Below are 22,877 nucleotides of genomic sequence, written 5' to 3'. Positions count from 1 at the left end.
TTACTTCTGAAATTTGCAGCCAATTTCGTCCAGTAGAAACCGAGAAACGATTTTTTAGTCCCTTCGTTAAAGTTGCATACAGAGAAACCATCCCATATAAAGAGAGGGATGCTTTGCGCCTCCCTTGATAATATACGCCACAGACAAAATTTAAGTGGAGGAATTAAACCGTCCAGCACAGGATCTTTGCTAGTTCATGTTGAAAACATTTTTAAAAATTAAATAATGAAGCACATGCAGGACAAAGACAGTAGCCACCAATCCACCTATATTATATTTAAATTAAATGAGCATAACGAGACAATTCTCACATGAGACAGCATTTCAGATGCCAGACACTATCTGGACAGACACTTTCACTTTCTGGACAGATTAAAGTGGTGGTACCTAATCCAAGATCATGAAAACATTTTTTATTGAAGATCATACATAAGAATGAGTGTGATACCTTGTTTGGGAATGCCTCGTCAATCTCCTCCTGCAACTTGCTCTGAATGTCAGGATGAACAGCGAGGTTGTACGCCACATACGAGAGTGTATTCGCTGTCGTCTCGGTGCCAGCAATGATAAAAATGATGGCCTGTGCTTGTATCTCGTTATCTGTGAGGCCTAAATAAAATAAATTTTGGAGGGTGTCCAGAGTTTCCACAACTGTTCTTTTAAAAAACAAGTACAAAAAGTTTTAATTAAAACAAAAGCCACGTCGATGTTACACAATGCCTAGATGCAACTGTGCCTATAACGTCGATGTTATAGGCACAGGACATTCCTATTGATTCGATTACTTGATGTTATTTTTGTGCAAAGTGAAAATATATCTCGGCAATTTCCCATGTGTGGCGACGAATTTTTAATATATCTCGGCATTTTCCCATCTGCTATTTCAGGCGGTGTATGACTGACCATGCCGCGATTTAAAAAATATATATCTCGGCAATTTCCCGTGTGTGGCGACACGTGAACGAAGCTATGCTCCTCTCTCCACATTATTGTGACGACGTATAAATTAAATATTTCATCGTGACGATTGTCATCAAATGGACGAATTTTTAATATATCTCGGCATTTTCCCGTCTGTTATTTCGGGCGGTGTATGACTGACCATGCCGCGATTTAAACAAAATATTAAGTCAATGGACTTGAAGTTACAGGCCTTTGAGAATTCATTTCGTTCTATAAAGGGCAACTTTCATTGGATTTTCTTCCCGTTTTTTTTCAACCGAGTCTAAAACTATGTTAGCGACTGTGAAAAATGAAATGATATATCGAATTTGATTTGAAATAAAACTGTGTGAGAGAGGAAGACACCACGGGCCTACAAAACAGGCCTCAAAGCCTCAAAGCGAGTTAATAAAATGGTGGATATTTGTTTATATGAAGGCTCTCCCAGAATGGGTGGAGCTATGGTTCCCAAAATGGGTGGAGCTTTGAGGTTTTGTCTTCTCTGCAAGAACAAAAAGAAGAAGAAGAAGAAGAAGAAGAAGAACAACAACAACAACAACAACAACAACAGCAGCAGAGGGCACTCTATGAGCAGCGTCTGCGACGCGGCTGAAAATACTGCAGCAAAAGTGACAGTTGTGAGTACATCGATTTAATGATGCGTCTGCATGTTCCTGCTTGTGGACATTCAATCCTTTGTTGTCACTTGAGAAAAAAGAAAGTGGAGATATAACCTGCAGAGTAACATTGTATTTTCTTTTCTTTTCGTGTAATCCTGAAACAATTTATTCATTACATAAGCATGTAGGTGGAGGAGGCAGGGTTCAGGTAAATGTGGATGGGAAAAGGGTTGGAAAATGGAAAAGGGTAAGAGGGGTAATTTGAGGAATTGTGCAACAACATATCATGATGGTCAAAGGATAAATCAATGTTCATTAATATAGTGGATGCTTTTCCACATGACGTCTGGGAGGCAAGGATCACACTTCACTCCCTTTCAAGTGACACACACACACACACACACACACACACACACACACACGTGGATACATCGAGACCTGGGACGGCTCCATTCCACCCTCTGAAACCCGCATATTTGGAGATTATTTTTTTTGTATACAAGATCAAGGCTCGTGTAAGAGCTAACATTAATAACACAAAAATTCAAAACAAAACAAATGGAAACAAAAGATATATAATAAAGGGAGTGGGAGACAAGATTGGGAGAGAGGGGGAAGCACACAAGTACAACATTTGAGAGCAGAGTCCAGATTTTGGCAGTTTCACCAGAAGAGGGTTGCTGGCAGATATTGTGCGACCTGCAGGAGGATTTGTGGGACAGAGCACAGACAGGGCTGGGGGGGGGGGGGGGCTAGGCCAGAGAGGACTCGGTAGAAGACAGAAAGGCCACCAACCTGCCTGCAGTGAGTAAGTGAAAGGCCCTCGGAGTTAGCTTCATCACAGGAGATTCCAATGATTCTGAAAGCGTTGGTTTCAACAGCGCGAAGCCGAGCTAGGTGTGAGGCAGGAGCACCGGCCCAGAGGGGGGAACAGTATTCCATTGAGCTGCGGATGAAAGCCTTGTATGTGGTGAGGAGCTCAGGTGTGCCAAGGAAGGACTTCACACGACCTTCGCACGGTGTGCCAAGGAAGGGAAATTCTGGTCACTTCCATAAATATTGAACCATTTTGTGTTAATGAGCAATTTCTAGTGTCACATAATAATCCAGCAATTAAAGGTGGTTTGTAGGGGGAGAGGCTTTTGCGAATGTTTGAAGATTGAGTATATATATATATATATATATATATATATATATATATATATATACAACAACATGCATTTTAAGGCCATTTTCCCTGCTAGAACGGGGGTTAGCCTTGCGGTCCCCATGACAATCTTCTCCATTTGCCCTATTTTCTGCATCTCCCCTTGTTAAACCCCTTACCCGCATTTTTTCTTCCACCACCTTTAGCCAAGTCTTTCTCGGTCTTCCCCGTGCTCTACTTCCTTCTCCATTCATTTCCATCACTCTTCTCAACCAGTCACTTTCATCCTTCCTCAACACATGACCTAACCATCTCAACCTGTTTCTCTTCACAGCATCCATCACAGGCTCTATTCCCATCATCTTTCACCATTCATCATTTGTCTTCCTCTCTCTCAATGATACTCCACACATCCACTGAACCATTTGCATTTCCACCCTTTCCAGCCTTCGTTGCTGCTCTTTGTTCATCACCCATGTCTCGCTCCCATAAATTGTAACACTTCTCACACATGCAGCACACGCCTTTCCCTTCAGCTTCAACGACACTCCCCTCCTCGTCAGCACGCCACTCAGTTCCCAAAACTTCTTCCATGCACATGTCACTCCAGCAACCATTGCAGAGTCTGATTCACCGTCTACATTCAGCATTCATGATACTATGTATATATATATATATATATAAAAATATATACACACGGTAAAGAGAATGAGTTGAAGGAGGAGATAAGAGCGAGAAGATGCTCCAAAAGCAAAATCTCCTGCTTTTGCATGTCTCCATTCCATAAGGAAACATTTGCATTCAAAACACTGGCCTCCACTGCCATTGCGACCAGAATATCTGCATTCATTTTGACAAACAAGAATGGAGCTGCTCCATTAGATTCACCTCCGCTATTTTTCTCAGTTATTTCCTTCGGTTTTCTGTCCGACTAATTTCGACCCTGGGATAAATTATCCTCAAACAAATTTGCAAGGACTGGCCAGGTGACATATGCTCCATTTGAACAAATTAAAATCTGAAAAGGTGGTGGGCATGTCAGTGGTGGGGGAGGGTAGAGGCAAGCTGTGGGAGGAAGTGCAGATCTGGAAGGATGAAGACCATATCTTCTCGTGAGGAAATTACGGGTGGTGAGATGATGATGCCAACGAACATTTTGAACACTTTTCCATCTTCATTTTATGAAAATGACCACAAAAGGTGAATTTTATTTGACAAGAGAGAAAGATAACAGGAAATAAAGTTTCATTCTGCGGATTATATCCACTTTCTACATTCAGGAGGCAAAAGTAGGGCGAAGGTTGGAGGAAACAACCACAACTAATAATGCCAAATACACTTCAGAATAACATATCCACTTTGTAAAACAATATAATTGTAGTCATGGCCAAAAATATTGGCACCCTTGCGCTTTTAAAAAATAACTCACAATTTTCTCTAAAAATAAGTTGAAGTTGACAAAAGTATTTGGTCCCCACAATTCTTTATTTCACTGTTAAAATCACAGAACCTTTGTTTTTTTTTAATTCAGAACAAAATATATCCTTTTAAATCCGAAAATAAAAATAAACGGCATTAACAAAATGATTGACACCTTCGACTTAATATTTGGTAGCACAGCTTTTGGGCAAAATTACTGCAGTCAATCACTTCCTGTAGCCATGAATGAGCTTCGTACACCTCTCTACTGGCAGTTTGGTCCACTCGTCTTGTGCAAACTGCTCCAGTTCTCAAGATTTTAAGGGGGCCTTCTCCCAACTGCTGTTTTCATATCTCCCCACAGGTGTTCAATGGGATTTAAATCTGGACTCATTGCTGGCCACTTCAGAACAGTTCAGCGTTTTGTCTTGAACCATTCCTGGATCCTTTTTGAATTGTGTTTGGGGTCATTGTCCTGCTGCAAGACCCATGACCTTCGACTGAGACCCAGCTTTCTGACACTGGGTTGAACATTGCGCTCCAAAATACCTTGGTAATCTCCTGATTTCATGATGCCATGCACACATTCAAGGTACCCAGTGCCAGAGCCAGCACAGCAACCCCAAAACATCACTGAGCCTCCTCCATTTTGACTGTAGGGAAGGTGTGTTTTTTCTTTTGAAGGCTTCATTTTATTTTCTCTAAACAGAGAGATAAAGTGCGATACCAAAAAGCTCAAATTTGGTCTCATCTGTCTGCAGAACATTCTCCCAGAAGGATTTTGGCTTGTTCAGGTGTATTTTGAAAATCTGCAGTCAGGCTTTCGATTGTTTCTCTCTCATTAGAGGGGTCCTCCTGGGTCTCCTACCATATAACCTTCTTTAATTGAGTTGGCGACAGATGGTGCGAGTTGAAACTGTCGTACCTTGTGTCTGAAGGTGAGCTTGAATCAGTTTGGAAGTTGATCAAGATGCTTTCTCCACCATTTAAACAATCCTTCGCTGCAATCTTCGATCAGGTTTTCTCTTGCGGCCACGTCCAGGGAGGTTGGCTACAGTGAATGGGCCTTAAACTTCTGGATAATATTGCGTACGGTGGACACAGGAACATCAAGGTCTCTGGAGATGGACTTGTAGCCTTGGGATTGTCCATGCTTGGCTACAATCTTGTGTCTGACCTCCTCAGACAATTCTCTGGTTTTCTTTCTTTTCTCCATGCTCATTGCGGTAGACACAGTGACACAAAACAGCAAAATGACTCCTTTTCTCCTTTCAAACTGGTTGAATGAGTGATTTTTATATTGCAGGCACTTGCAACTCACCACAGTTGAGTTCAATTCCAAAGTCAAGGAGAATCACGTACTTTAAATATATTTATTTCGAACAACTTCTCAAAGGTGCCAATAATATTGTCCGGGCCATTTTAAGATTTCTGTGTGGAATAAGCTAAGATTTAGTAATTTATGCAGCTTTTGTGTTTTGTTCCACTGCAAATCAAAAGAATACATATGTAGACACCAAAATATTTGTTAATTTCAACAATTTCCTGGAAGAAATAGTGCATTATTTGAAAAAAGTTCAAGAGTGGTGTTTGTTCAGCAAATATTAGGTTCATGTTGTGGCAACACTTACTTTTGTAAGGTGTGTCGGTTCCCTCTTCATCTTTCACCGTTTCAGTGATTTGAGCATCGATCATCATCTGGAGGAAGTCCACTCGGCCCTAGAACAAGAGCGGCATTTACGTCACTAACCTTTAAAACTTAATTACATTCACTGTCTTATTATCTTCTATTTAACGTTTTCCATTTAAACCCCCAAAAAGGTTGAGGTTTATGGAAGAGCTTAACCACAAAGTATAACAGCTACCATCAGCTTAAACGAAGTGGAGATAAAGTGGTGGAACAGAAGTCAGGAAGCAAGATCCAAACTTGGATTGAAACACTACCACCAGCACAAGAGTTGGTCTGAAAAGGAAGAAAAGGGTTTCCTGAAAAATGCTAATTGGGCACATCCTGGGAGAGGAAGCTTCTTGGAATCAAAATGGCAAAGATCATGATAACATAAAGCTGCTATTCAAAAACTATTTTAAATTTAAAAAACTGCAAAATATACATTGTACTGTAAATCTCGGCATTCGTGGATTTGACATTCGCGAAACCCGCATATTTGTGGGTTCATAAAATGTGAACCTGCTTCTACATTCGCGGCCCTGTGCTTCTCAAATTCACGGGCGCAAAAAAATTTTTTGATTGGGAGCCGCGAATGATTATTTTTTTAATGTATTTGCTGTTTTCAGGAAACCCTTTTCTACTTACCATATCATGAACCAGCCTCGCTGATTGGTGCAAGTTTTACACTTTGGGGATATGGTGTAAATCTTGTGCCGATCAACATTAACATTGGCATTGACAATAATGTTTTGTTCAAATGGCCCTGTGAGCAGGAGCACTATTGTGCATAAAGATGATCCCTGGAACATGTTGCTGGAAGATCTCATCAGAGGGTTCTAAAGTGTCGGTGGAAGAGGGCCTCACGATCGTGTTGGCACATACTGTAAGGTCCAGTGAGTGTGTTTGAAGTACTCTCGGCAGTTTGAAACCAATTGTCTAGATGAGTAGTGCAAATGCATTGGTCCTGAGTGGGGCTCATTATTTTGGGAAATCCACTTCTTGGCACGTCTCTTGTTGATCCAATGACTTGATAATGTCTTCTGAAGTCATAAGTAGCTCCTCTTCTCACATTAAGGAGCCTTGCAACATGGAAGACCCTGCAATTATGATTGGAATTGGAAGTGTCCAATTATTTCATTCCTCATTTTCTGACAAACGTGACATTTTTATGGATTGTTAAATAATGTAATCGGTGTGGTTGGTTTTCGATGACTCACACGCTGGTGTCTCGGAAAGACCGTTTCAAATTTACTTGGAATGCTTCGTGTCACTTCTAAAAATCCAAAGGTCCATGAGTTCCACGTCCGGAATGATTATTATACGAGGAAACTTGCAATCAGCTGTTCTGCACACCACTCGTGGCAAAAAAGCCGTTGGCATGTATGCTGAAACAGTCCTTCAACAATTGAATTATTAATTCTAAATGTTTGATTTTATGACAGAGTAAATAAATAAAAAGCAAGAAAACTAAAGAAAAAAAGGAAGGTCAGGAAAGATTAATATTTTACAGTCTCTTCATAACATGGCCATCTATAGTGGATTATACACAGCTGGGAAAGATAAATCACTTTTCTTGATTACCGTCAGTCACAAGGAAGATTTGTCATTGAATGGGCATCTGCTGGGATTGACTTGGTATTTCCCCAATGCAGAGATCAATGTGGCCTTGTGAAAATTAGTGTTGTTTTTCCTGCATTGTGCTCTTCTTCATTTGTCCTTTCTAATACATATTGCAAGGGACACTGCTGCTGCTTCAGAAAAATGTCTCGGTTCATGCGCAACTCTCGAGATTATCCAGCTGTTTCCATACGAATGGCATCAGAAACATCACTATCCTGTATAATATATAACTGCGGTTTTCCTTCAATCCCAAGATAACAATATGGTTATGAATGAGTTAAAACTATAGTCATGCATTTGAAAATGAAAGCGTTCCAAAAGGTGTATCTCACCGAATGTTTTCCTTTACTCCGAGTCTTCTTCATACGTTGCAAGTTGGAGTTGAAGAAGTGCAAAATGGAAGAAGATAAGAACGAAACTTTGAAGAATCGCAACACTGGAACAACCACTGGAAACAAAACTAACAGCACAACACAAAAAAAAGATTTAAAAAAAAAATACAAATCATGAGGATGCTAAGTAATGAGCATGCCCTCACTAACATGAAGAGAAGCATTTTCTATTTAGGGAGAACAACATATGAGTGGGTACTGGGTATTATAAACAACTAGCAAATGTACCTGGCATTGCCGGGCAACACCAGGTCCCACCTCCCACCCCTTACCCTCCATCTCACCCAGCCCCTCCCTCCTCCAACCCAACCCTTTCCCATCCCCTCCCTCCAGACTTCCACCCCACCTCTTCCCTTCCCTCCTCCTCCGACACACCTTTCCCCTGGACTCCCATCCCACACCGTTCCCTCCAAACTCCCACCTTCCCCTCCCTCCTACCACCTCCATCCAGACACCCAACCCACTCCACCCTTCCCCTACCTCTTCCAAGTCACTGACAGTGAATAAAACCTTTACCACATTTGGGAAAAATAAATAATTTAAATAAAACCTGCTTTCGATTCTGAACAACCTGAGTTTCGTCCCTGCCACATGTCGGGTCAAAATCTGCCCCTGAGGGACAAATTCATCAATATGGCCGAAATAAGTCATGGTCTGGTTGTTTGTCCTCATTGCCATGTAATGAACCTGGAGTATGTTCAGTTACCAAGTTTCTTGTACCTTGTGCTCGCCAAGTGGCTAAAGCACTCAAGCAAGTGCACCATTCAAAACCGTTAATAAGGAACAGCCTGTTTGGCAAGCGCTAACTAGCTACTTGATAACTGAACACAGTATACTGTACATACAAAACGCGAACAAAAGGACAGTTTTTTATTCATTTATTTAAAAAAAAATTATTAAATTTTTTATTTTTTTTATTTTTTTAAATTAATTTTTGCAGGGTGAAGACGTCGGCGACACCCGTCCAGGTAAGTCGGTACTATTCTTCCTCCTCGCGTATAATCCGCCACATAGTTGGATTCAAAACACCTCCATTAATGCTCGTTTGCCTTCTGTGGTTCTTTCAGTGTTAATTGAGGGAACCACACGACAATACTCTAAATGTTAAAGATTTGAACTTTCCTATGTCATTTATCGATATGCCTAAATTTGAGAAAATGAATAATCTATCTGTTAATGTTTATGGACTAACAGAAACAAAGTTCAAATTTAGGAAATTACAGATAAATATAAAAATGATGACACCCATTGACCTTCGTTTTATTTTAGAAGAAAATTCACACACTGCGTACATTGAAAATTTATCAAGATTGACCACATCTCAAGTAGTTAACAGAACAAATAAAACATATCCTTGTCAAAGGTGTCTCACGTTTTTCAAACAAAAGAAAGACTGGAACAACATTTAAAATATTGTTCTAATCATAAATGAACTGTAATTAATTTACCAAAGGTAGGTTCAAATATTAAGTTTAAAAATTTAAAATAAGTCAATAAAACACATTTTTGTGATTTATGCCGATTTTGAAAGTGATCTTGAAAAGATGGATCGTGACTCACGCAATCCAGAACAATCATACACAAATAAATATCAAAAACATACTCCTTGTGGTTTCTGTTATTATATGAAATCATCTGTTGGTAAAAAGTATAATAAATTAGAACTTTATTGAGCTTCTAAGGAATTTGTAAAAAGATTAGAAAGAGATTGTGTTAGATTAACACAGATAATGGAAAATACATTTAAACCAATGTGATTAACAAAGCAAGAATAAACAAAATTTAGAGAGGATAAAATCTGTCATATCTGTGAGGAGGAATTTAGTGAAGGTCCAAAACTAAGAGACCATTGTCATCTAACTGGTAAATAGAGAGGTCTGGCTCATCAAAGTTGTAATCTCAATTTTAAACTTCCCTCTTTCATTCCAGTCTTTCTTCACAACGCTCACTATGACACACATATATTTATAAAAGAATTGAGTAAAACAGGTGGAAACATTTCAGCCATTCCTAACACAAACCAGAAATACATCTCATTCACCAAAACAATTCAAACATCTCCTATAATTCACATTCGATTTCTTGACACATTCAAATTTATGTTAAGTCCTTTGTCTGATTTAGCATCAAATATTAAAAAGTTTTCTAATCTTAAATCATATTTTTCTATGCCAAAGCAAATGCCAAAGTCTTATGCCAATTTCTATGCCAAATTTCTAATCATATATGCCAAAGCAAATAATAAATATCTTCCTAACTATGATGCTAAAAAAGATAGTTCTTACTTGATGTATTATGATGCTAATAATCTTTATGGATGGGCTATGTCTCAATCTCTACCTTATGGAAAACTTATATGGGCTAAAGAAAAACATTATGAAAGAGTTTTACAAAACATCGTTATATCTTCTCAAAAGGAGTTACACAAAGCAGAAGTTGGGTATTATTTTGAGGTGGATTTAAAATATCGAGAACTCCACAACAAACACAAAGACCTGCCCTATGCCCCTGATAAAGAAAAACCAAGAAAAGAATGGCTCAGCGGTTATCAACAATCATTTTCTACTAAAGGAAAGCCTACAGAGAAACGACTTACTACATTATATGATAAATAAAATTATGTTCTACAACAAAGAAATTTGAGACAATATTTGGCTGCTGGTTTAAGAGTAAAGAAGATTCATAGAGTTCTACAGTTTAGACAAAGTCATTGGTTGAAAACTTATTGATTTTAATACAAAGAGAAGAACAGAGGCAAATACAGATTTTGAGAAGGACTTTTATAAAGTGATGAACAATGCTGTGTTTGGAAAGACAATGGAAAATGTTAGAAATAGACAAAACATTAGACTTGCTACATTTTGGAAGCAAGCATCTAAATTAATTAATAGACCCAGTTTTGAAAAAGTAGAGGTGTTTTCAGAGAGTTTTTGTGCTATCCATTTGGTTAAAGAAAGTATTGAAATGGATAAACCTATTTATACAGGAACATCTGTCGTAAAAGTCAGAGTCTACGGCAGTGTCTCCAATCTGAGTTTAATCAGAATCAATCTCAGTCCGCATCTATGGAGAAATCAACAATCATAGTATCAGTAACACTACAAACATGCGAGCAGGAGTTGATATGACATCCAAGCAAACAAGCAAGCAACACGCAATGTAATTCCCCTTACCATTCTAAGTATGGACATGAATGCCTCATGATAGATGTCACAGGACTGCCCTTCCGTGCTCCGCAGACTAGATCTTATAATAGCCATGTAGTGGACAGAAGTTGTCATAGCACCTGGGTTATAACTTGGATACAATTTCACTACAACATCAATTATTGACTTATCAAAATTATTAATGTATGATTACTTTTACAATAATTTGAAGAGGAGATATGTGGATGATATTAATCTACTATATATGGATACAAGCAGCTTTATTTTGAAAATCAATACAGAGTATATTTATTAAGATATGTCTCAAGATATTGATATTTATGATACAAGCAATTATAAATCGGATAATAAACTATTCTCTACAAAGAATAAGAAGGTTATTGGAAAGTTCAAAGATGAATTGGGTGGAAAGATAATGAGTGAATTTGTGGGATTGAATGAAAAGGATTGCTTATAAATATATTGATAATATTGAAAAGAGTGATAAAAAGTTAAAGGGGGTAAAGAAAAATGTAATCAAAGAAACAATAAACTTTGAACATTATTACAACTGTTTAACCTTTAAGAAAGAAGAGTATAGAAAAATGAATACAATAAGCAGAAGTACCCGGCATTGCCAAGTGGGGGAGGGGAGGGGAGGGGGAAGGGGAGGGGAGGGGAACGGGAGGGAGGGGAGGAGGGGAGGAGAGGGGGGAGGGGGAGGGGGAGGGGGGGGGAGGGGAGGAGAGGGGGGAGGGGGAGGGGGAGGAGGGGAGGGGAGGAGAGGGGGGAGGGGGAGGGGGAGGGATTGGAGAGGAGAGGGGTGGGAGGGGGAGGGGGAGGGGGAGAGGGGAGGGGAGTGGGGAGGGGAGAGGGGAGGGGGAGGGGGTAGGGCGCACGAATCGTCGAATCAGCGCGCTGCTCTGCCACCGATTCAGATTCCATGTATAATATTCCTCGCTGAAAAAAAATATGGATCTAAAGATGAAAGAAAAAAAAACCTATGTGGTGTGAATGGCAATGTTCCTCACTGAAATGTGAAAAAACGCAATCGCGTGGCAAGGAACATCACATGATCGCTCTGAGCGATCGATTGCAACTCTGCGTCGTGTCGTGGGCGTGGCCAACGTGGCCTCATGCTCCCAGGTGATTGGCTAACTCGAGCTCGAGAGAGCCATAATGCGCTATGTTATGGCAAAAAATATGGATCTAAAGATGAAAGGGGAAAAAACCTATGTGGTGTGAATGGCAATGTTCCTCGCTGAAATGTGAAAAAACGCAATCGCGCGGCAAGGAACATCACGTGATTGCTCTGAGCGATCGATTGCAACTCTGTGTCGTGTCGTGGGCGTGGCCAACGTGGCCTCATGCTCCCAGGTGATTGGCTAACTCGAGCTCGAGAGAGCCATAATGCGCTACGTTATGGCAAAAAATATGGATCTAAAGATGAAAGGGAAAAAAACCTATGTGGTGTGAATGGCAATGTTCCTCGCTGAAATGTGAAAAAATGCAATCGCTTTTCGCTCTGAAATACGTGCGAACGCGTAACTGAGTTAATGGAGGCAAGGAACATCACGTGATTGCTCTGAGCGAATCAGCGCGCTGCTCTGCCATTCCGGTCATAATATTCCTCGCTGAAATGCGCTGAGGTAAAAATATGGTAAAAAAAAATTATGAAATAAATTTTTAGCTCGGCCATGTTCTTCCCAGGCTCAATGGCCATGTTTGTGCCAAATATCAAGTACGTGAGCCTCTCCGTTTAGGAGTCTATCGGTAACATCACACACACACACACACACACACACACACACACACACACACACACACACACACAAACTGTGTTTTATATAAATTGTTACAGACGCGGTGGTGGATGTTGGTTCACCGAGCGGTTTGGTATGACCACGTCTGCACAAGTTACCCGATTATACTCGAACGTTGCCGAGTCGCGCTACGCTAGGTCAATGAAGGAAAAGGACACACGGTTGGGATTCAAATGACACGACACCAATGGTTCAGTTCTCAAGACCTCCGGAGGAGGTTATATTCGTTCGGAAGGTTAGATTACAACTACAAGAGGGACAGCATAGAAAGACGAGCACTTAGACACACTCTTATATTAACCCCAACAGACGACAGATAAACGGGACAAAAGACTGACTCACACGGGGATTGATGGCAAGGAAAGGCAGGCAGTCGATGGCTCAAGGTGCACTCTTGGCTCAAGGCAGAATCGACTCGGTCCGGTCCAGAGATGCAGGGAGGTCACAGCGCTCGGAAGGCGACGTTCTTTCTCCAAGCTGGGGGCGCATCTCACCTCACATCCGGTAAGTGGCTGCGTATATCCGGCGGGGAGTGACACGCCCTCGGCTCGTTAGCTCCGCCCAGATGGAATCGGTCCGCCCTTCTTATTGGGTGCGGGGGGTTTACCAGGCTCCGCCCTTGACGAGGAGCTGACAGCCAGCCCCTTCGTGGTAACCCCGTGGAGCGCATGGTCCGGAGCGCATTGTCAATGGCGGCTAACCGAGCCGGTGTGAGGACGCACACTCCCCCGCGCAGCGCCGTGCCCCTGTTGTTGTAGTTGTTGTTGTAGCTGTAGTTGTTGTTGTTGTTGTTTGGGGAAGAAGATGGGAGGAGGTATGGGAAGGTCCTAAACTCACTACTGGTGCCATATAATCACATTCTGGTGCAACGAAGAGTCAGAATTAATGGAAACGAGTCCTTAACTGACATAGACTAAGAATAACTAGCAAGATGTCCGAAAGTTGTCTACGTGAGATGCGGTGGACCTGGGCACGACATTTAATGGGGGAAAAAGGGGAAGGTCGGTTCTACAGAGTGTTGTTTACAGACAATGGGACTAGGGAATGGGGGATTGGGGATAGTTGGGGAGTATTGGGGAAATAAGGGAATATTTACAAGCGGATATGGAGGCCAAATTCCATATTCGCAACATTGCACCCTTCTCTACCCTCGGGGCGTCCCGACCCGATAAATTTTTACCTATTTTAGTGTGGCACTCAGATGTAGTTCCCTCTACTATTAACTCTACCCTGAGTGCGACAGTTTTACAGATATTCACAAATGAGTAAATATGTCCCCCTGCGACGTTGCACCCTTCTCCTCTCAGAAACACACCCACAGGATAACCGAATTGCGGAAAGAATTCGCAAACTAAACATACAGCCGGTAGGGAGCATTATTTACAAGACTACGCTGCTATTTACACTACGATCCAGGACCTGTTTTTGGAGGAACACATGCAGATGTTATGCATAGAGAGAGCATGCATGCCAGCATCGATACACCAACCCACGAGTGCTCTGTGGCCTACGGCCTTTAATAACGTGCAGAGCACCCTTTCCCAGCACGAAGAGCACCACCCCATCACACAGTGAGCACCATCCGGTGCACCAATAAAGTGTTTATGAATCACCGGTGGTGTCACAGCCGGCCGATGTTCTGCCGCTGGTCTTGCCTTCGTGTGGTGCACTTGGCCTTCTTACTTCTTTCAAAAATAAAGAAAGGCGCCAACCGCGTCCATTTCTCTATTGTGGCCGTCAGTGGTGTCAACTAAAAGTGGTTCACCTGTATATGGCATAGGTGCCACGTTGACCCATAGGTCCTTCCACAGGTGGTGCTTGGCCGCAAAAGAACTGCGGTCCATTGTGGGTGGCCACAAACATTGCGGTCCATATGGTGTATCGATCCAAGCAGCAAGCAGCGAAAGTGCAGGCCCACAACTGCGTAGCCAGCACCTCTCTCTCCTCTCTCTCTACCCCAAAGCCAGATCCTCGGAGGTGGGAGACAAAAGAAGCAGACAAGTGAGTAAGGTGGTAAGGGCACAAAAGTGCACGCAATGCAAGGTAATGCACACTGGGGGCACATGGGAACCAGGTGAGACAGGTACGTTCCTACCGTACGCCCCCCCCCCCCCCACCAGGTAACCTACATGGCCCCTCCCTTACCCCTTACTGTATCCACAAAACACAACACTACCCATAAACATCTACTTTACAAATCAACAAACATCCCTACTGTCTTCCCCGTTCCTCCCATAAACCAAATTCGTCTTCTCTCCCTCCTAACCAATCAAATTTGCCATCTTCAACTTTCATCAAAATTTGCCATCACCAATTCATCATCAGTCCCTCCTAGGGAGGGAGAGATGGAATCACCCCAATGTCTCATCCACGTCGTGATGCGTCTCACAAATCCAACAGCAGTCCTTGCTTCCTGCACACAGAACAAAGAAAACACAGGTGTGGAGTCATCATCATCACCACAGGTAAGTGGCTGCGTATGGTGCGACAGGTTCATCAATCCTAACTATTTCCTAAATGACTTTAACAACTTTACACTACCCGGGGTCTTTCTCCGGCCAAACCATTGGCCCTCTTACACTATGGGTTATAAAAACCAATTCCCATTGGCCAAACTGTGGTGCTTTTCAATTTGGGGTCTCACTCCCCCGATTCATCTCCCGGTGCCCTCGCACAATTTCTGGGCTGTGGCGTGTACCTCTCCCAGCGGGTCTACCCACCTGCACACCTCCACCACTGCAGTTGCCTCCGAGCTTACCTGCTCCTTACCCTAACCTAACTACCTGGGGAAGGCCCTCTGGCGCTCTCCCCACTCGGTGCCCTCTCCGGCACTGGGCTACCCGGGTCCGTCCTCCGGATCCTCGGGCCCCATCCACAACTCTACCGGCTCCCAGAGCCCACCTGTGGCCTCACCTGGCCGACATCCTCACAGTGGTGGAGTGCCCAACCAACTACACACACTAACAGGCTACACGCCCAGCCATTTCCACAACACTAATGCACCCATTCACAACACCATTCTGCAACCGCACCACAAATGCCAATATCCAACCACAATTTACCTGTACCCTCTACCTAACACTTACACTACCCGCCCCGGGTACTCGTGAAAGGGGTCCACTCTTCCCCCATCCACACCTTCGCACCATGCACACCACTCCGTACCACTTACTCCAACTCTCTCCACACACCTGTACCTGCACACCTGTGCTCTCACACCTGGTGCCACCTGCACCCTTCTCTCCCCAAGCGCATTCGCGCTGATCCACAACACTCACTACTCATACACTGCTCCACACACCTGTCCAGTTGCACACCTGTGCAATCACACCTGTCCAGTTGCACACCTGTGCAATCACACCTGTCCAGTTGCACACCTGTGCAATCACACCTGTTCCATCCTCACACACACACGGCATCATCTCATCTAACTACTCCCTTCTGAAACTTGCGCTTCCCAGTCGTCCCTTTAAACTATTGCGCTCCCACGTCATTATCATCCATACTAATCTACCTGCGTCCCCACTACAGGTATCAGTCACTAACTAAACCTTATCGTCACCTAATGTCATCTTCGCTAGATCCCTACACACAATATCCTAACCCACCCGGGCTAGTTTTCACTGCCATACACCCCATAAGCTATTGCTCCTTTGCCCCCATCCAGGGGAAGGATGGTGGATTTGCCATCCCACCACATCGGGGGTCTCTCACTACCAATTTTGCACATCAAATTTCAACAAATCAAAAATTTGGCCAATCACTGCCCATCATCTGCCAATCACTACTGCCAATCCCTTGCCAATCATCAAATTTTGTTTTTCTCTAATTCTGGGGCCAAAACACTAACCTCATCACCCAGTCTACTCACTAATGCCTCTCGGTGCGCCAATTCCTGTCCAAAGCCAGGCTTCGTAAAGCCAAGCCATGAATGCGGGTTGTTTTCTGCCAGCGGCTGGATGCGTCCGGCACTCGGTGCAGGGACGGGGGCTTACCCGGGCCGAGATCCCACGCACCATCTCGGCGTGGAGCCATCCAATGTCCCGATCTCGACCTGCCGGAATGCCTCAACAAAAAGTGGTCGCCATGACGACTCTTTCTATCGGGCCGCCCGCTCCGCCTAGTGGAGCACGGACGCGGCCGTTCAAAGCGAGGCCCAGCACGCACCGAGGGCCCGATTCGGCTATAAGTCGTTCTAAACTCTACCCCGTCTAACGTCGATGCTTCACCTGGACGCTTACACCCCGCAGCCCGTTCCTTGCTCACACATCCAGCCGTGCCCATGCTCCTCATACCTTTCCTTACACACCCAGGTACACCCATTCCACTCACAGCCTTGGTCACACACCTGACCACCGAACACTTTGGCACACATTCGTTGCTCGCACACCTCACCAATACACCGCTTCGCGCCCCCTCCTCAGTCACCTCCTCTGTGACAATCACAGGTGTGCTCTCATTCGCACACCCAACCACGTGCCTCACCACCAACTCCAGCGTGCATTCCCACTCACGCTCTACCATTCCAGGTGTGCATCCTTCCATCCCAGGTGTACATCCTCGCTCACCTATCACAACAAACTCACTCTCCTTGTCACTCTCACTACTCTCACCTCCATTCTTGACAGCGCACTCACCCTTACTCTTGACAGCGCACTCTTTCCTCATGCACCTGTCCGTCACACACCTTTCTCGCGCACACTCTCCAGTTACACCCTCTGTAACACTCACCACAGGTGGACACTCTTCCTTACTTCTGACAGCGCACTCTTTCCTCATGCACCTGTCCGTCACACACCTCTCTCGCGCACACTCTCCCGTCACACCCTCTGTAACACTTACCACACCGCGCTTCCATGTGCTCCCTCGCGCACGCGCTACGACCGACTCATTCTCGCCAGCACCCTCACTCCTTGGCACACACTTTTTCCTCACACACCCCAGAGTCGGACTTTCTCGCACACCTCCTCTTTCGCACACCAGACCTGTCGCACACTTCACCAACGGCCTCTCACGAACACCCGGGTCCATCTCGACCCCCAAGCTTCTTAAATCCCCTGGCGCATCATACGCACGACCATATTGGTCACCACTTACACCGGGTCCTCTTCCTCTTCGCTTCTCCTCCATCACCTGCGAATCCCTCATCCGGTTAATGAGCACATCATCACGATCCAAACACAGACTTCGGACCAATTCTTTTATCTCCTCTTTTATCTCTTTCTTATCCCCTCTCCGTCGCTTCTTAATTTCGCTCATCCCTTCTTCCACTTCTTCTAATTTGTGCTTCACCTCTTTTATTCCCCGGTACGTCTCCTCAAGCTCGTCCTCCAAGGCTACCTTGACCGTTTCCATGTGCGTCCTCACCTGCCGGTCCTTCGTCTCCATTACCTCTATCACCTCGTCCAACCTCGTTGTCAGTCCCTCACGTACCATCTGACATTCCCTCTTCGTCGCTACCAAGTCATTTTTTAGGTCATTTTGTGTCGCTTTTAAACCTCCTAATACCACAGTGTTCCTTTGAACCTGCTCCGTTAGTCCTTTTTGTCCCTCCGTCAGCTGTTCCACCTCCTGCGTCAGGTCCTCTATGCCCCCTTGTAACTTTACAGTCCCCTTTCTCACCTCCTTCTCCATGTGCTCCTTACAGTGCCTCACCTCCTCGCGCACTCCTCCGACCTCCTCACTCACTCCTCTTCTGATCTCCTCTCCCATCACTTGCATCTCCTGCCCAGATGCCACCCTCATCTGCTCCATTTCCTCCCTGTGAGCATCCAGTTTGGTTTCTACCCCCATTCTGACCCCCTCTATCTGCTGCTCCATTTGTTTAACTTCCCTTTCCGCTTGGTCCCTCATGTCCCTCAATTTGCCTTCCATACTGTTTTCTAACCCTATTAATCCATTTCTCACCTCTTTTATCCCATTGTCTAACCCCTCAAAATTTTTGTCTACCTTCTCACCAGTACCCCTCGCTTCGTCCCTCATTACCCCCATTTCGTTTCCCATTACCCCCATTTGGTTTCCCAACCGCTCACTATCAGCCCTCATTCCCATCATTATTCTGCTTTCCATTTCTTCATTATTCTTGTCCATAAGGGCCTTCATTTGCATAAAAAACAAGTTCAAATCCACCGGGGGCGCTGCCACGGTCGCGGGCGCGGTGACCAGCGAGGCGCCATTTTGTGCGTTTGCTACCCTCGCTGCTTCGCTCTCCTCGCGTCCCTCAATTTGGTCCTGGACCGACCCTGCCTCACTCTCCACTACCGGACCCCAGCTGTCTTGGTCTGCCATAGCGCGACTTTCAAAATTCGGGTTTTTATTTCCGTATAACAAAATCAAATTTCGCCGTTATAATTTTGTCGAGCGCAGTAAACGCGCTCCGGATCGATTCTACCTCCCAAAGTTTGGGCCTAACAACGCGCGGGAAACGCGCTCCGAATCGATTCTACTACAAATTTGGGCCTACTAACGCGCGGGAAACGCGCCCCGAATCGATTCTACTACAAATTTGGGCCTACTAACGCGCGGGAAACGCGCTCCGAATCGATTGTACTACAAATTTGGGCCTAATAACGCGCGGGAAACGCGCTCCGAATCGATTCTACTACAAATTTGGGCCTAATAACGCGCGGGAAACGCGCTCCGAATCGATTCTACTACAAATTTGGGCCTAATAAATTTAGTCCCGGGTTCGAATTCCACTCCTCGACACCAATTGTTACAGACGCGGTGGTGGATGTTGGTTCACCGAGCGGTTTGGTATGACCACGTCTGCACAAGTTACCCGATTATACTCGAACGTTGCCGAGTCGCGCTATGCTAGGTCAATGAAGGAAAAGGACACGGTTGGGATTCAAATGACACGACACCAATGGTTCAGTTCTCAAGACCTCCGGAGGAGGTTATATTCGTTCGGAAGGTTAGATTACAACTACAAGAGGGACAGCATAGAAAGACGAGCACTTAGACACACTCTTATATTAACCCCAACAGACGACAGATAAACGGGACAAAAGGCTGACTCACACGGGGATTGATGGCAAGGAAAGGCAGGCAGTCGATGGCTCAAGGTGCACTCTTGGCTCAAGGCAGAATCGACTCGGTCCGGTCCAGAGATGCAGGGAGGTCACAGCGCTCGGAAGGCGACGTTCTTTCTCCAAGCTGGGGGCGCATCTCACCTCACATCCGGTAAGTGGCTGCGTATATCCGGCGGGGAGTGACACGCCCTCGGCTCGTTAGCTCCGCCCAGATGGAATCGGTCCGCCCTTCTTATTGGGTGCGGGGGGTTTACCAGGCTCCGTCCTTGACGAGGAGCTGACAGCCAGCCCCTTCGTGGTAACCCCGTGGAGCGCATGGTCCGGAGCGCATTGTCAATGGCGGCTAACCGAGCCGGTGTGAGGACGCACACTCCCCCGCGCAGCGCCGTGCCCCTCTGTTGTTGTAGTTGTTGTTGTAGCTGTAGTTGTTGTTGTTGTTGTTTGGGGAAGAAGATGGGAGGAGGTATGGGAAGGTCCTAAACTCACTACTGGTGCCATATAATCACATTCTGGTGCAACGAAGAGTCAGAATTAATGGAAACGAGTCGTTAACTGACATAGACTAAGAATAACTAGCAAGATGTCCGAAAGTTGTCTACGTGAGATGCGGTGGACCTGGGCACGACATTTAATGGGGGAAAAAGGGGAAGGTCGGTTCTACAGAGTGTTGTTTACAGACAATGGGACTAGGGAATGGGGGATTGGGGATAGTTGGGGAGTATTGGGGAAATAAGGGAATATTTACAAGCGGATATGGAGGCCAAATTCCATATTCGCAACAATATATAGATGGAATTAATAGTATGCCTTTTGGATACAAGTATTAAGATAAGTGATAAGCTAATTTAAGTGTTAAGATAATTTAAGTGTGAAGATAAATACAAGTGAAGATAAACATAAGTGTAAAGATAAACACAAGAGTTAAGATATACGTAAGAATCAATTGAAAAAAAAAAGGGATGGGGGGGTTTAACGGGCTTCTACCGCCTTTTTGCTGGTATATAAATGATAGAACCAAGCAATAACCAAACCAAAGAGTGGCGAAAATCACAGCCTTGGTAGAAAAATGGAAAACATCATGAATGTGAGAAGTATCAAATAAGTCTTATTGAAGAAATAACTAAAACAAAAGTAGATAAAACAAATAAGCAGATAAATTTAAATACAAATAGGTCAGAGGATGTATAGAAAATAAACATCCTTGAATTGAGAGAAAACTATGATGGTTATCAAAAGTTCAATGGAAAAATAATTTACTGCAATCTCAAAATGATATGTGGCTCAGGAGGTGCTGAAACAAGAGCAATAAGGGAGGTTTATCATTTCATCTCTGCCCAACAAAGATACTTAAACCAAGAACCAAGTTCAAACATACTATTTATCAATATATTGGATGGTGATGAGTGCAATAAGAAAATTGAGTTATTCCCGAAAATAGAACATGAACAAATATTCGTTGGCTCTCTATATGAGTTCAAAGAAAATATGGGTGTTTTAGAATCAACGAAGGGTTTGGGGGTCTATTGAGGATGTAACCTTTGTTGATGGCTTCGTTGGGTCAAATCGTTTTTCAATTAGAAATTGAGAAAAAGAAAAAATAGAACTTAGGTATAAGGGGTCTATTGAGGATTTAACCTTTGTTACTGACTTTGATGGGGAGGGAGACATTTTCGGATGTTTTGGGGTTTTGGAGTGGGTGGTCCATATGTTCCAACACACTTTCCCCATTCACTTACATGTAAAATTAGGTGCGTCTTAGAACCAACATTTTCCTACTCCGATGATGAATGGTCAGATACGGACAACAGTGATGTGGATGAGTGCTATGATTTTAAAGTTATAATGATGTGGTTTATATAAATATGTACTGTACGTACATGTTCAATGTGAATTTAATAATTTAATTTTTATGTTGTCATGTGCCAAGTGCATTATTAATTAACATGTGTGTTTGTTGCAAATATCATACCTGACTGCCATTACTCATATGTTTACCGACTGCATTGCATTAATAGAAATGATTAACTGCATTTGAAACCTTCATATCAAGAGGTTATTATTGTGATAAAAGTCATTTTGCCGAAATGGACCTATTTCCACGCACATTTCTACTTTGGAGTAAGTGTTTACTTGTGGGCCTGTAACTCACTCGTTTTTGCAGATATGGACCTCATATACCACTCATTTTGTTCGTGAGGACATGGCTCACGTTTCTGAATAAATGATACCAAGTTTAGATTTGTGCCTTGCATGTGTCACTCACTCAAAAATGAAGGAAGTGACCTTGGTGAATATGAATGAATGAATGATCGTTTTAAGGCCATTTTCCCCGCGAGAGCGGGGGTTAGGCTTGCGGGCCCCATGACAATCATGGTTCCCTGTTTGAGGCAATGTTTTTATGGCCGGATGCCCTTCCTGACACCAACCCTTGGTCGCCTCTTACGATGCGCAGGGATACCGTGTACCTATTCTAAACTGGGGTACACACCATGATCAATGATCATTCATCCCAGCATGCTGGTACTCAATTTGCCGACCTCGGCAGGATGACAGGCTGAGTCAACCCCCCTGGCGTTAATTCAGCGATCGATCGGGATTCGAACCCAGGATCCTAGGATCCCAAGCCGGCACCCTAACCGCTAAGCCAACACCAGGCTCGAACCTTGGTGAAAGTCGTTTTTCCCATTTTACGAAAATGAAATTCATTCAGTTGAAAAATGCCGAGCTATCAATCAAACCTGGTTTCACCAGTCGATGTACTGTGTAGTAACGCAGTTACTACAGAAACTCAATACCAAATATTGTAAGATTTGAATGATGTATATGGTCAGGAAAGCATACACCGACGTTGAACTTTTCCGAACCCAGCACCACTGTAATTAACACATATATGGGCCTGATACATTAACGCACCACTCAGGAACCTTAAGACTGCACTTTTAGACTGCCGATGGGCACCCTTTAATAAAAAACAATCATGCTAGAGCTAGACAAATGGTAGTTTTATGCAAACCAACGACCCCTGGCTCCTGGTCTATTTTGTAACCAAAGAACATGAATATACA

At 43.9% G+C, this 22,877-nt stretch overlaps 1 long non-coding RNA gene across 2 annotated transcripts; it reads right to left on the bottom strand.

Moving 5' to 3' along the window:
- Window positions 1-429: 429 nt before the first annotated feature.
- LOC144889357 (uncharacterized) lies at window positions 430-13,463 on the bottom strand. 2 transcript variants are annotated; one of them, XR_013621706.1, is made up of 4 exons: window positions 13,121-13,463; window positions 7,750-7,877; window positions 5,760-5,847; window positions 430-609 (listed from the first exon to the last, which is right to left on the bottom strand). It is a non-coding gene; the product is annotated as an uncharacterized LOC144889357 (long non-coding RNA). The 2 variants fall into 2 exon arrangements; XR_013621705.1 differs by lacking the exon at window positions 13,121-13,463 and having other exon boundaries at window positions 7,750-7,986.
- Window positions 13,464-22,877: the final 9,414 nt, after the last annotated feature.

Source organism: Myxine glutinosa, unplaced genomic scaffold, assembly GCF_964187855.1.
Source record: "Myxine glutinosa unplaced genomic scaffold, kmMyxGlut1.1 SCAFFOLD_3063, whole genome shotgun sequence".
Taxonomy (NCBI): Eukaryota; Metazoa; Chordata; class Myxini; order Myxiniformes; family Myxinidae; genus Myxine; species Myxine glutinosa.
This window is presented reverse-complemented; position numbering and strand designations above follow the sequence as displayed.